Source organism: Thalassophryne amazonica, chromosome 13 (genome assembly GCF_902500255.1).
Source record: "Thalassophryne amazonica chromosome 13, fThaAma1.1, whole genome shotgun sequence".
Classification (NCBI taxonomy): Eukaryota; Metazoa; Chordata; class Actinopteri; order Batrachoidiformes; family Batrachoididae; genus Thalassophryne; species Thalassophryne amazonica.
This window is the reverse complement of record NC_047115.1, coordinates 87,937,281-87,948,946: the sequence shown is the minus strand read 5'-3', so window position 1 is coordinate 87,948,946 and position 11,666 is coordinate 87,937,281. Positions and strand designations below refer to the sequence as shown.

Sequence of the window (11,666 nt, the reverse complement as noted above, 5' to 3'; positions counted from 1 at the left end):
GGTACTATGTAGGCGTGTTCAATCTCCAGTGGAGGGGAGTCAGCGGGAAGTCCACCTAGTTTCGGTAATAACGTCTGAAGATAGACCGTGACGGGGACACCAGCCTGAGCTTTCTCTGGGAAGTTAACAATCTTCAAGTTTTTACGTCTGGCGTAGTTTTCTAGTGAACCAAATTTCAGTCGTAGCAGCTCCACTGTCATTTCCATGGCAGCTAAATTGGTACTGAATTTTCCGGTACTGAATTTTCTCTAACTCGATCACCTAGTTTGGAGAGAGTAGACAGGGAGTCCTGTTGACACAGAAGACCTGCTCTTTTCAAACGGAGTGGAACACACGTAAAGTCTGGCCGTGTGGATGTCCAGCAAGAAAACGCCTTTTCTGCTGCCCTCTTTTTTCGAATTGTGACTGTTTGGACTCAGATGGGATATTGTGACCTGAAGAATTTTCTCATCAAACACGAGCAGTCGACCACTCACATTCAAAGCCAGAAAGGACGACTTTTGTCTCTGGCAGTGATCTCCACTGAGACAGAGAGACTTTAAAACTGAAGGTAAATAAGGAACACTTACAAACAAGTTATCGATGCTTTTGTTCAGAAGGAGTGGCACACGTGGACTTTGTTTATAAGAAAAGGTAAGACAACAATAACTTTTTAAAATTAAATGTGCTTTTTTGTGTGCTACAGTTTTTTTGTGTAAAGAATGCTGATATGAGATTTTACACTTAAATGCTGTCAATCAAATGGTGAATAAGCTACTCTGTAGGGATCATACTGCAATTTCTCCTGTTTTTTATGTAATATACTGCCCCTTACGAAGAACCATATCAATGTGTTCCTCAGTTTGAATTTATTGAAAGTCACCTTGAAACCAGGCCCGGGTCTCCCCAGACAGACTTCATCTTGTGAAGGACCACGAACATGGCTTGCACAATGCTTTTATAAAATGCAATGCAGGCATTACAGTGGGTGTATTTTAGTCTCACAATCTTAATCTTACTGGTTCCCCACAGACAGGGGAAGCTCTCCCTTTATCTGAAAGTTCTGCATGTGTGATGGAGGTGAAACATCTCTTATGTTGAACCCTTGAATCAACATAAAATAAAGAATTAGTACAGATATTATCTAACAATTTCCCCTCTTGACATGACTCTATCATGTCAGCAATGAAGATCATTTCGGCATAAATTCAATTCTCATGTATGATCCAATATTCCATTCAAATAAGTTTTAAGTGGTAAGTTTTTCCTTACCACTGCTGCTCTGGGGGTTAGTAAGGTTAGACCTTACTTGTGTGAAGCGCCTTGAGGCAACTCTGTTGTGATTTGGTGCCATATAAATGAAAATAAATTGAAATTGAAAATAAATTTTCTGCCAAACATTTAAGTACATAGGCAACCATCAATTGGCCCCATCTTGATGCTCCCTTACAGTGCCCACATAAGTGAGGGCCTCACTGAGACATCAGAGTAATCCTCTTAGGTTGCCCCGAGTTATTAGATGGAATCTTTATAATAATAAAGGTAATAATTATAAGGTATAATAAGGAGGTAATAATTAAAGGAAGACCGACAGGTCCGACACCATAGTCTAAAGGTTTATTTCGGACAACAGAAGAGCCGCTCTTTTGTGCAGCTCTTTCGGCACCATGTTTGTTTCTTTGGAGACAGGGGTAAGCTCCTCCTTCCCCTCTAAACGGAGTGTGCATCCAGATTCACTCCGTTTCAAGGGGTTTGTAGCCCTCCGCCTACCCCTCCATCTCACTCCAAAAGAGAATTGAGACACCCCTCTATCTCTGGTGCCCGCGCAAAACGGAGGAGAAGGGGTAAGGGGAGGGGCCGAGGGGTAGAATTAAGATTCAGCCAAAGTCTGGCTTGTGTGGATGTTGAGTAAGAAACTGCATTTTCAACTGTTCCTGCCTTTTCTCAACTTGTGACAATGTCTTGACTCAGATGGGATATTGTGGCCTAAAGAATTTACAAAGAAGTCTCATCAAGCACGAGCGGACGACCACTCACATTCAAAGTCAATCCTCCAATCAGGCTCCAATCATATAGTCGGATCAGGACCAATGAAAGACGAGTTTCTTCCCTGGCAGTGATCTCCACTGAGACAGAAAGACTTTTGAAACTGAAGGAAGATAAGGAAATTGGTGGTTGGCTCTCACTGCGGTATTGTATCACTTCCTGTTCCGGAGCACAGCGGTGTTTTTCTGTATCTGTTAGCTGTTTAATCTGCGCAGTTAGATTGATCTAGTTATCTAGATTACGATTTGTTTCCCAGTGTAATCTTTACGTGCCTTAACTAAAGCACTCCTGCTGAATCACCTCTAAATTATTTACACATTATTCACTTTGCGTGTTTTTAGGAATCCGCTAGCTTAGCGTAGCTATTAGCTCTTAGCCGATTTAGCATGGCGGCTTCTCCTGTCTCTCCCGCACTTTTCTGCTCTGGGTGTGAAATGTTTAGTTATTCCTCGGCCTCCTTTAGCAGTAACAGTACTTGTAATAAGTGTAGCTTATTCATAGCTTTGGAGGCCAGGCTGGGCGAATTGGAGACTCGGCTCCGCACCTTGGAAAATTCTACAGCTAGCCAGGCCCCTGTAGTCGGTGCAGACCAAGGTAGCTTAGCCGCAGTTAGTTACCCCCTGGCAGATCCCGAGCAGCCGGGAAAGCAGCCCGACTGGGTGACTGTGAGGAGGAAGCGTAGTTCTAAACAGAAGCCCCGTGTACACCGCCAACCCGTTCACAATTCTAACCGTTTTTCCCCACTCGACGACACACCCGCCGAGGATCAAACTCTGGTTATTGGCGACTCTGTTTTGCGAAATGTGAAGTTAGCGACACCAGCAACCATAGTCAATTGTCTTCCGGGGGCCAGAGCAGGCGACATTGAAGGAAATTTGAAACTGCTGGCTAAGGCTAAGCGTAAATTTGGTAAGATTGTAATTCACGTCGGCAGTAATGACACCCGGTTACGCCAATCGGAGGTCACTAAAATTAACATTAAATCGGTGTGTAACTTTGCAAAAACAATGTCGGACTCTGTAGTTTTCTCTGGGCCCCTCCCCAATCAGACCGGGAGTGACATGTTTAGCCGCATGTTCTCCCTGAATTGCTGGCTGTCTGAGTGGTGTCCAAAAAATGAGGTGGGCTTCATAGATAATTGGCAAAGCTTCTGGGGAAAACCTGGTCTTGTTAGGAGAGACGGCATCCATCCCACTTTGGATGGAGCAGCTCTCATTTCTAGAAATTTGGCCAATTTTCTTAAATCCTCCAAACCGTGACTATCCAGGGTTGGGACCAGGAAGCAGAGTTGTAGTCTTACACACCTCTCTGCAGCTTCTCTCCCCCTGCCATCCCCTCATTACCCCATCCCCGTAGAGACGGTGCCTGCTCCCAGACCACCAATAACCAGCAAAAATCTATTTAAGCATAAAAATTCAAAAAGAAAAAATAATATAGCACCTTCAACTGCACCACAGACTAAAACAGTTAAATGTGGTCTATTAAACATTAGGTCTCTCTCTTCTAAGTCCCTGTTGGTAAATGATATAATAATTGATCATCATATTGATTTATTCTGCCTTACAGAAACCTGGTTACAGCAGGATGAATATGTTAGTTTAAATGAGTCAACACCCCCGAGTCACACTAACTGTCAGAATGCTCGTAGCACAGGCCGAGGCGGAGGATTAGCAGCAATCTTCCATTCCAGCTTATTAATTAATCAAAAACCCAGACAGAGCTTTAATTCATTTGAAAGCTTGACTCTTAGTCTTGTCCATCCAAATTGGAAGTCCCAAAAACCAGTTTTATTTGTTATTATCTATCGTCCACCTGGTCGTTACTGTGAGTTTCTCTGTGAATTTTCAGACCTTTTGTCTGACTTAGTGCTTAGCTCAGATAAGATAATTATAGTGGGCGATTTTAACATCCACACAGATGCTGAGAATGACAGCCTCAACACTGCATTTAATCTATTATTAGACTCTATTGGCTTTGCTCAAAAAGTAAATGAGTCCACCCACCACTTTAATCATATCTTAGATCTTGTTCTGACTTATGGTATAGAAATAGAAGACAACAGTATTCCCTGAAAACTCCCTTCTGTCTGATCATTTCTTAATAACATTTACATTTACTCTGATGGACTACCCAGCAGTGGGGAATAAGTTTCATTACACTAGAAGTCTTTCAGAAAGTGCTGTAACTAGGTTTAAGGATATGATTCCTTCTTTATGTTCTCTAATGCCATATACCAACACAGTGCAGAGTAGCTACCTAAACTCTGTAAGTGAGATAGAGTATCTCGTCAATAGTTTTACATCCTCATTGAAGACAACTTTGGATGCTGTAGCTCCTCTGAAAAAGAGAGCTTTAAATCAGAAGTGCCTGACTCCGTGGTATAACTCACAAACTCGTAGCTTAAAGCAGATAACCCGTAAGTTGGAGAGGAAATGGCGTCTCACTAATTTAGAAGATCTTCACTTAGCCTGGAAAAAGAGTCTGTTGCTCTATAAAAAAGCCCTCCGTAAAGCTAGGACATCTTTCTACTCATCACTAATTGAAGAAAATAAAACAACCCCAGGTTTCTTTTCAGCACTGTAGCCAGGCTGACAAAGAGTCAGAGCTCTATTGAGCTGAGTATTCCATTAACTTTAACTAGTAATGACTTCATGACTTTCTTTGCTAACAAAATTTTAACTATTAGAGAAAAAATTACTCATAACCATCCCAAAGACGTATCGTTATCTTTGGCTGCTTTCAATGATGCCGGTATTTGGTTAGACTCTTTCTCTCCGATTGTTCTGTCTGAGTTATTTTCATTAGTTACTTCATCCAAACCATCAACATGTTTATTAGACCCCATTCCTACCAGGCTGCTCAAGGAAGCCCTACCATTATTTAATGCTTCGATCTTAAATATGATCAATCTATCTTTGTTAGTTGGCTATGTACCACAGGCTTTTAAGGTGGCAGTAATTAAACCATTACTTAAAAAGCCATCACTTGACCCAGCTATCTTAGCTAATTATAGGCCAATCTCCAACCTTCCTTTTCTCTCAAAAATTCCTGAAAGGGTAGTTGTAAAACAGCTAACTGATCATCTGCAGAGGAATGGTCTATTTGAAGAGTTTCAGTCAGGTTTTAGAATTCATCATAGTACAGAAACAGCATTAGTGAAGGTTACAAATGATCTTCTTATGGCCTTGGACAGTGGACTCATCTCTGTGCTTGTTCTATTAGACCTCAGTGCTGCTTTTGATACTGCTGACCATAAAATTTAATTACAGAGATTAGAGCATGCCATAGGTATTAAAGGCACTGCGCTGCGGTGGTTTGAATCATATTTGTCTAATAGATTACAATTTGTTCATGTAAATGGGGAATCTTCTTCACAGACTAAAGTTAATTATGGAGTTCTACAAGGTTCTGTGCTAGGACCAATTTTATTCACTTTATACATGCTTCCCTTAGGTAGTATTATTAGACGGTATTGCTTAAATTTTCATTGTTACGCAGATGATACCCAGCTTTATATGTAGGACTGCTTTTTTGCATTTGCGCAATATCTCTAAAATTAGAAAGGTCTTGTCTCAGAGTGATGCTGAAAAACTAATTCATGCATTTATTTCCTCTAGGCTGGACTATTGTAATTCATTATTATCAGGTTGTCCTAAAAGTTCCCTAAAAAGCCTTCAGTTAATTCAAAATGCTGCAGCTAGAGTACTGACGGGGACTAGAAGGAGAGAGCATATCTCACCCATATTGGCCTCTCTTCATTGGCTTCCTGTTAATTCTAGAATAGAATTTAAAATTCTTCTTCTTACTTATAAGGTTTTGAATAATCAGGTCCCATCTTATCTTAGGGACCTCGCAGTACCATATCACCCCAATAGAGCGCTTCGCTCTCAGACTGCAGGCTTACTTGTAGTTCCTAGGGTTTGTAAGAGTAGAATGGGAGGCAGAGCCTTCAGCTTTCAGGCTCCTCTCCTGTGGAACCAGCTCCCAATTCAGATCAGGGAGACAGACACACTCTCTACTTTTAAGATTAGGCTTAAAACTTTCCTTTTTGCTAAAGCTTATAGTTAGGGCTGGATCAGGTGACCCTGAACCATCCCTTAGTTATGCTGCTATAGACGTAGACTGCTGGGGGGTTCCCATGATGCACTGTTTCTTTCTCTTTTTGCTCTGTATGCACCACTCTGCATTTAATCATTAGTGATCGATCTCTGCTCCCCTCCACAGCATGTCTTTTTCCTGGTTCTCTCCCTCAGCCCCAACCAGTCCCAGCAGAAGACTGCCCCTCCCTGAGCCTGGTTCTGCTGGAGGTTTCTTCCTGTTAAAAGGGAGTTTTTCCTTCCCACTGTAGCCAAGTGCTTGCTCACAGGGGGTCGTTTTGACCGTTGGGGTTTTACATAATTATTGTATGGCCTTGCCTTACAATATAAAGCGCCTTGGGGCAACTGTTTGTTGTGATTTGGCGCTATATAAAAAAAAAAAATTGATTGATTGATTTATAAGTAAAGGTAAAACTATAACTTTTTTTAAATTAAATGTGGTTGTAAAGAATGCTGATATGAGATTTTACACATAACCCGCTAACTGCTGTCAATCAAATGGTTTGTATGTATTTAAATCTGATTGTGAGGAAGTCAGAGTCTCAACAGCCATCAACCTCACTGCATAATGAAAGTTTTATATATATATATATATATATATATATATATATATATATATATATATATATCAAGTTTCAAGTTTATTCAGTTCAAGGAAAACAGAACTTAGCAACAAAATAAATAAAACTGATTTCTCAGCCAGTCAACCCATGCAACCGAAAGGGTGTAGGTAGAAGCAAAGCTTATATACACCTACCCCTTTTTACATCAGCAACTTATACTTATCACAACAAAACCACGAAACAAAGTGAGCAGAACAGCAAAATACAGACATCTTAAAATAATTAATAAACTCAAATTCCTCATCATAGGCACACATCGCATAATCTATATATCAGAATCACACACACACACACATATACATATATATATATATATGTATATGTGTGTGTGTGTATATATATATATATATATGTGTGTGTGTGTGTGTGTGTTTAGGGTAGGCATTGCTTTCCGTTACTGTACACTGATTGCTGGCAACAGAAAGCAGCACTCTCAGTAGCCGACTCGCCCTTCACGTTTTGACAAATAAGAAACCACAGGGGTTTACAAACATGTCTTTAAAGAAATCTCCACACGTAAAAGTTGGTTCGGCCGTGTTACGGTCACATTTTGCTACTTAAAACATAAACGCGCACACGGTGTTTTTTCTCGTGCTGAATTAAAGGGCGTTTTCTGTGTGAATTTTGCCCTTTGCAGCATCAGTAGACTGAACCAGCCTCCGAACTCCGCCAGTCCTGCTTCATGTGTGGCTTTTTTTTTTTTTTTTTTTGAAGCTCGGGGAACCCGGACAGCAAACACAGACGCGCCGCCGCTCACCGGTCTGAAGTGGTCTTTGTTCTGCATATCCGACGAGGACAAAAACAGGTACAAAGTTGTCGTTTTTCACATGCGGTCTCTTCCATGTCGGAGGGGATTACACGCGTGAGGAAGCAGGCCTGGGCTTTAGCAAATGGGACGCATTCATTTTTGCTTTTATCGTGTCTGTTTGCTGTGGAATAAAAAAATAAAAAGCGTCCCACGGTTAAAAGTGCGCGTACGTGTGTCATGAAGCAAAACGCGGCCGAGCTCAGAAAACGCGCCTTTAGCAAAAACATTGGTTGATTTCTCTCTGTCTCTCTGTTTTGGGGCTCATAAAAACGTAAATTTACGTAAACTAACATGGCCACGACAGCGTTGTCGATGGTTTAAGTGGTCCAGTAGCCCACTTTACTGTCTGCGTGCCTCGGTTTGGTCCAGGCTCCACGGCCTGGTTCACCCCAGCACGCCTATATCCTTCCACCTATAACCACGTTAATTAGTGCCCGTGCATGGAAATGAGTCCGCAGCGTCGGCGATTTGTCTGCGGGCCGCAGGTCGGCGCAGGTAGCACGGAGCCCGGCGTGCGCACACGGAGAGCTCGGTGACGCTCGTCCGCGATCAACATATGGTTCAAATAAAACACATCCAAGCTGCGCTGAATGACTTCGACATGACGCATACTTTTCTTCTCAGATAGCAGTGTTTTTTAATTATCAAGTGAAATCCAGAGAATTGAGCCGTCGCGCGTAGTTGGTGTTCGGCTGTCAGTCGCATTATTTATTAATTGGTAATAAACACACAAGCGTTATTGCAGTTTATCAGGAAACCTGTTTGATTTTAAAATTCCACACGTCACATACGTGACAACCACAGGCGGATGTTGGAAAAAAACTAAGTGGGGCTGTGCAATCTTCAGAGTTTAAACCTGATACCCTCCTTTAAAACTATGCTCCCCCTCCCATTCTTATGGGTTGCCGCTGAGCCATGTCACTTACAGCGAAGTGGCCAATCCGAAGGCGAGAATTCATACTTCCGCGACTGACCGCCTGATGAAAACCACCTCTGGCTGCATTGATTGTCGATCCAGTTGTTAAGCTCTGACGTAACTCATCACGTGATAAATCTGTTTCCGGGTCCAAAGACCTGCAAATTCACAATTAAAGTTATGTTGGTATGATCCTTTTAAGGATCTACAGTTTGTTTAGTTTGTGTTTTTACAGTGTGCACAATCCTCCGTCCCTCCCTTTTCCGACTCCACCTCCATTAACTGCATTCGTCTGTTTCTAAGGTAGGAACACTTAATAAAACTTTTTTCTTTTACTTTATATATTTTATTATGCACAGGTAAAATATACATGTCTGTTTGTTAGTAAAAAATATTTATTACACTAAACAGGAGGAAAGTGCAAACTTCACTTCCCCCCCCCCAACGACATGAACAGGAAGCGATCGCAGCTCACAGCAACTCCCATTGAAAATAACAGAGAAACAATCTGAGCTTCTGGCATTTTTACATAAAACAAGTAATGTCTAAAAACCCAGTTAATATATCCAGGAGAGTTTTAGGCACAATATACAAAGAGTTTTATGTTGCGATGTTAATGCTGTTGTCCGTGTGCAATGGTTAAAGTGCAGCCTGATCAGAGCGTCTCAGTGTAGTTCTCAATGTTAATGACAGCACACCTTTTTTGTTTGGTCCCGGAAGTTGAAAATCACATGATGCGTTTCATCACACTTAACAACCGGATTGAAATCAGCTGGTTTTGTTTTGTCTCTAACTTGCTTCTCACAGCGAGCTGATAGCTCTCACTGCCTGAAATAATACGATTTATACACCAAGCTGACCTGAAATTAATTAACTTTATTGACGAGTCTGACCCCTTTGAAAAGTGACCAGATTACATGTATTTGTACTGAGGTCGGCGATGTTTTCATTGGCCAGATATGGCTACCAGAGGGCGCTCAGTGTAAAGTCCGCGGCAACCTATTGCACTCGAAACCACAAGATATTCTTTTAACTTACAGTTAGTGTACAGTTGTTTAATTCAGGGCTGTGAAAATGCCACGGATCCAAGGAATTCCATGGATTTCATCATGAGGGGGGGCGGGGGGTTTGTTAGCGTTGTACTCTGTAATTGTGATCGTCACTGAGTTCTTAAAATGCCTATTGGAAAGCATTTCCTTTTTTTACGATATTGTGCAAGTTTTATAAGTCCCCGGACACTGATCTGTGTGTTACAGATACAAATCTGTGTCATTGTATCCACAGAACTTTGGGAGGAAAATGGCACTCAAAGCGTAGCTGTTGCAACAGCTGTCGCCCCGGTCACACAGCACTGGCGAAGGACATCGAAGCCAGTACAAAACAAGAAATCTGGACTTACGTTGACTTTTGGAGACAACATTTAACTGTCGCCCAGCTTTGTTTCTGTAGTTGGCATTTCATCAGAATTTTCAAACTGTAGAAAAATGTGAATGAATCCCGACGACAACCTCAGTTGTCCATATTCTGTCTTGACGATTCCTCATCGTTTGTGTAGTTCCTGTACCATCAGCGTTCCATTTGATTGTCATCTCAGTTCGTCCAACCTCCCAAAGCCGACGTCTTACACGAACCTTGACGATATCTGAAGTGATCAATAACTAAAGCTCAAATGAGCTGAATGTGACTCATCCATTTGTGGGATGAAAAGCAACGTTTTCATACAGAAACAATAGTGGCAAGAACATTTTATCAACTAACTACTTTATCATAAATAACTATTTATGCACGTTGCAGCCCACTGCAGCGTACATGCACGATGTGCACACGCACGTACGGTGAAGTCGTGAAGACAATCCTGTTGTCAAGACAACCACTTCTCGCAGGTGTTGTGGAGAGCACAGGCTGGCGCTCAGTTTGAGACCCGCTGTCGAGTCATGTCATCATAAATGTTTCGTTTTGATTTTGTTTAAAGCGTCAAGGTCACCATTCGCTTTGTTTTTCTTTTAATAGTTTCGGTTTTGCTTCGTTGTTTTATGCGCTCTGGAGCAGCCAGTCTGCTCTGTGTCAGCCTGATCCCATCAGATCTCAGAAGCTAAACATTGCAGGATCTGGTTAGTACTTGGATGGGAGACCTCTTTGGAACACCAGCGGCTGTGTGTGTTTCTCCAGGTAACAGTGGAGTTATGTCAGGAAGGGCATCCGGCGTAAAACGTGCCAAATACCAGTGCAGATCTGGCTGTATCAGCTGTGGCGACCCCAAACAAAAACGGGAGCAGCCGAATGGACAACAACAAGTTTTATGCCCTCTGGACTCGCAGGATTTTCGGTGATGGGAGGCGTGCAGGCTCATTCGTCCACTTTTTCTCGATGATTTGTGATTTTTTTCCTTCATTCAGTGATCGCCGTGTGACTGAAGGATGTTCCAGGATTTGTTTGAACTAAACATATTCAGAGTAATGGAATAACTCCAGCTTCAAATTTATTGATTGTGAAGCGATTAGGGGGTCCTTTTGTTTTTAACCTGAACATCACCTGCTGATTGGCTTAAATCACCACTGTCATGACAAGCTGGGTTTCCATTAAATTAATTCATTTTCCATACGGCTTAAGGTGCGCTGGCACTTGCATGACTTTGATCTGCGCACTTGCATGCACGCTGCCGTGCAGGAGAGTAAACTCGATGCAAACTCTGTTGTAAATAATGCGCGGCTTCCTGCAAGTACGCAAAGAAAATTTTCATGTTCAAAATCTCCGTCACGCATTAATTACGTGAACATCACATGAACATTGCACAAACAATTCAAAAACACTGCATGTGAGTGTGAGTGATTGTGTCAGCATACCACATCACAGCGCAGCTCGTCTGATCATAAACATAATTTTTCAGCTGCATATAAGAAGGAGTCAACATGCAACTGTTTTACCAAGCCATTACGATATAAACATTACAAATAGTTACTTTTTAGTCGGTTCCAAATGCATTCTCCACCTCATGATGTGCAGGAAAGAGAGAGGGGAAAAAAGCTGCAGATGATTGGGTCCTCTGTGATTCCAGAAGCGATTAGAGGTTTTTTCAACAGCCAACTCTGAGAGAAAATGATTGATCCGCTACAAAATAATTGTTTTATATATGCAGCATCCAGCGCACAAAGCGCAGCATCCAGTGAAACAAAGTGCGGCATCCAGCTGGGAAGACA

The 11,666-nt window shown here is 42.0% G+C and overlaps 1 protein-coding gene across 1 annotated transcript in view; it reads left to right on the top strand.

The window, feature by feature from the left end:
* The first annotated feature begins 7,237 nt into the window (after nt 1-7,237).
* LOC117523658 (core histone macro-H2A.2) overlaps nt 7,238-11,666 on the top strand; it is a 118,264-nt gene continuing 113,835 nt past the window's right edge. Inside the window, exon 1 of the mRNA XM_034185230.1 lies at nt 7,238-7,550. The gene's annotated coding sequence lies outside the window, so the exon portion shown is untranslated. The remainder of the gene's footprint in view (nt 7,551-11,666) is intronic.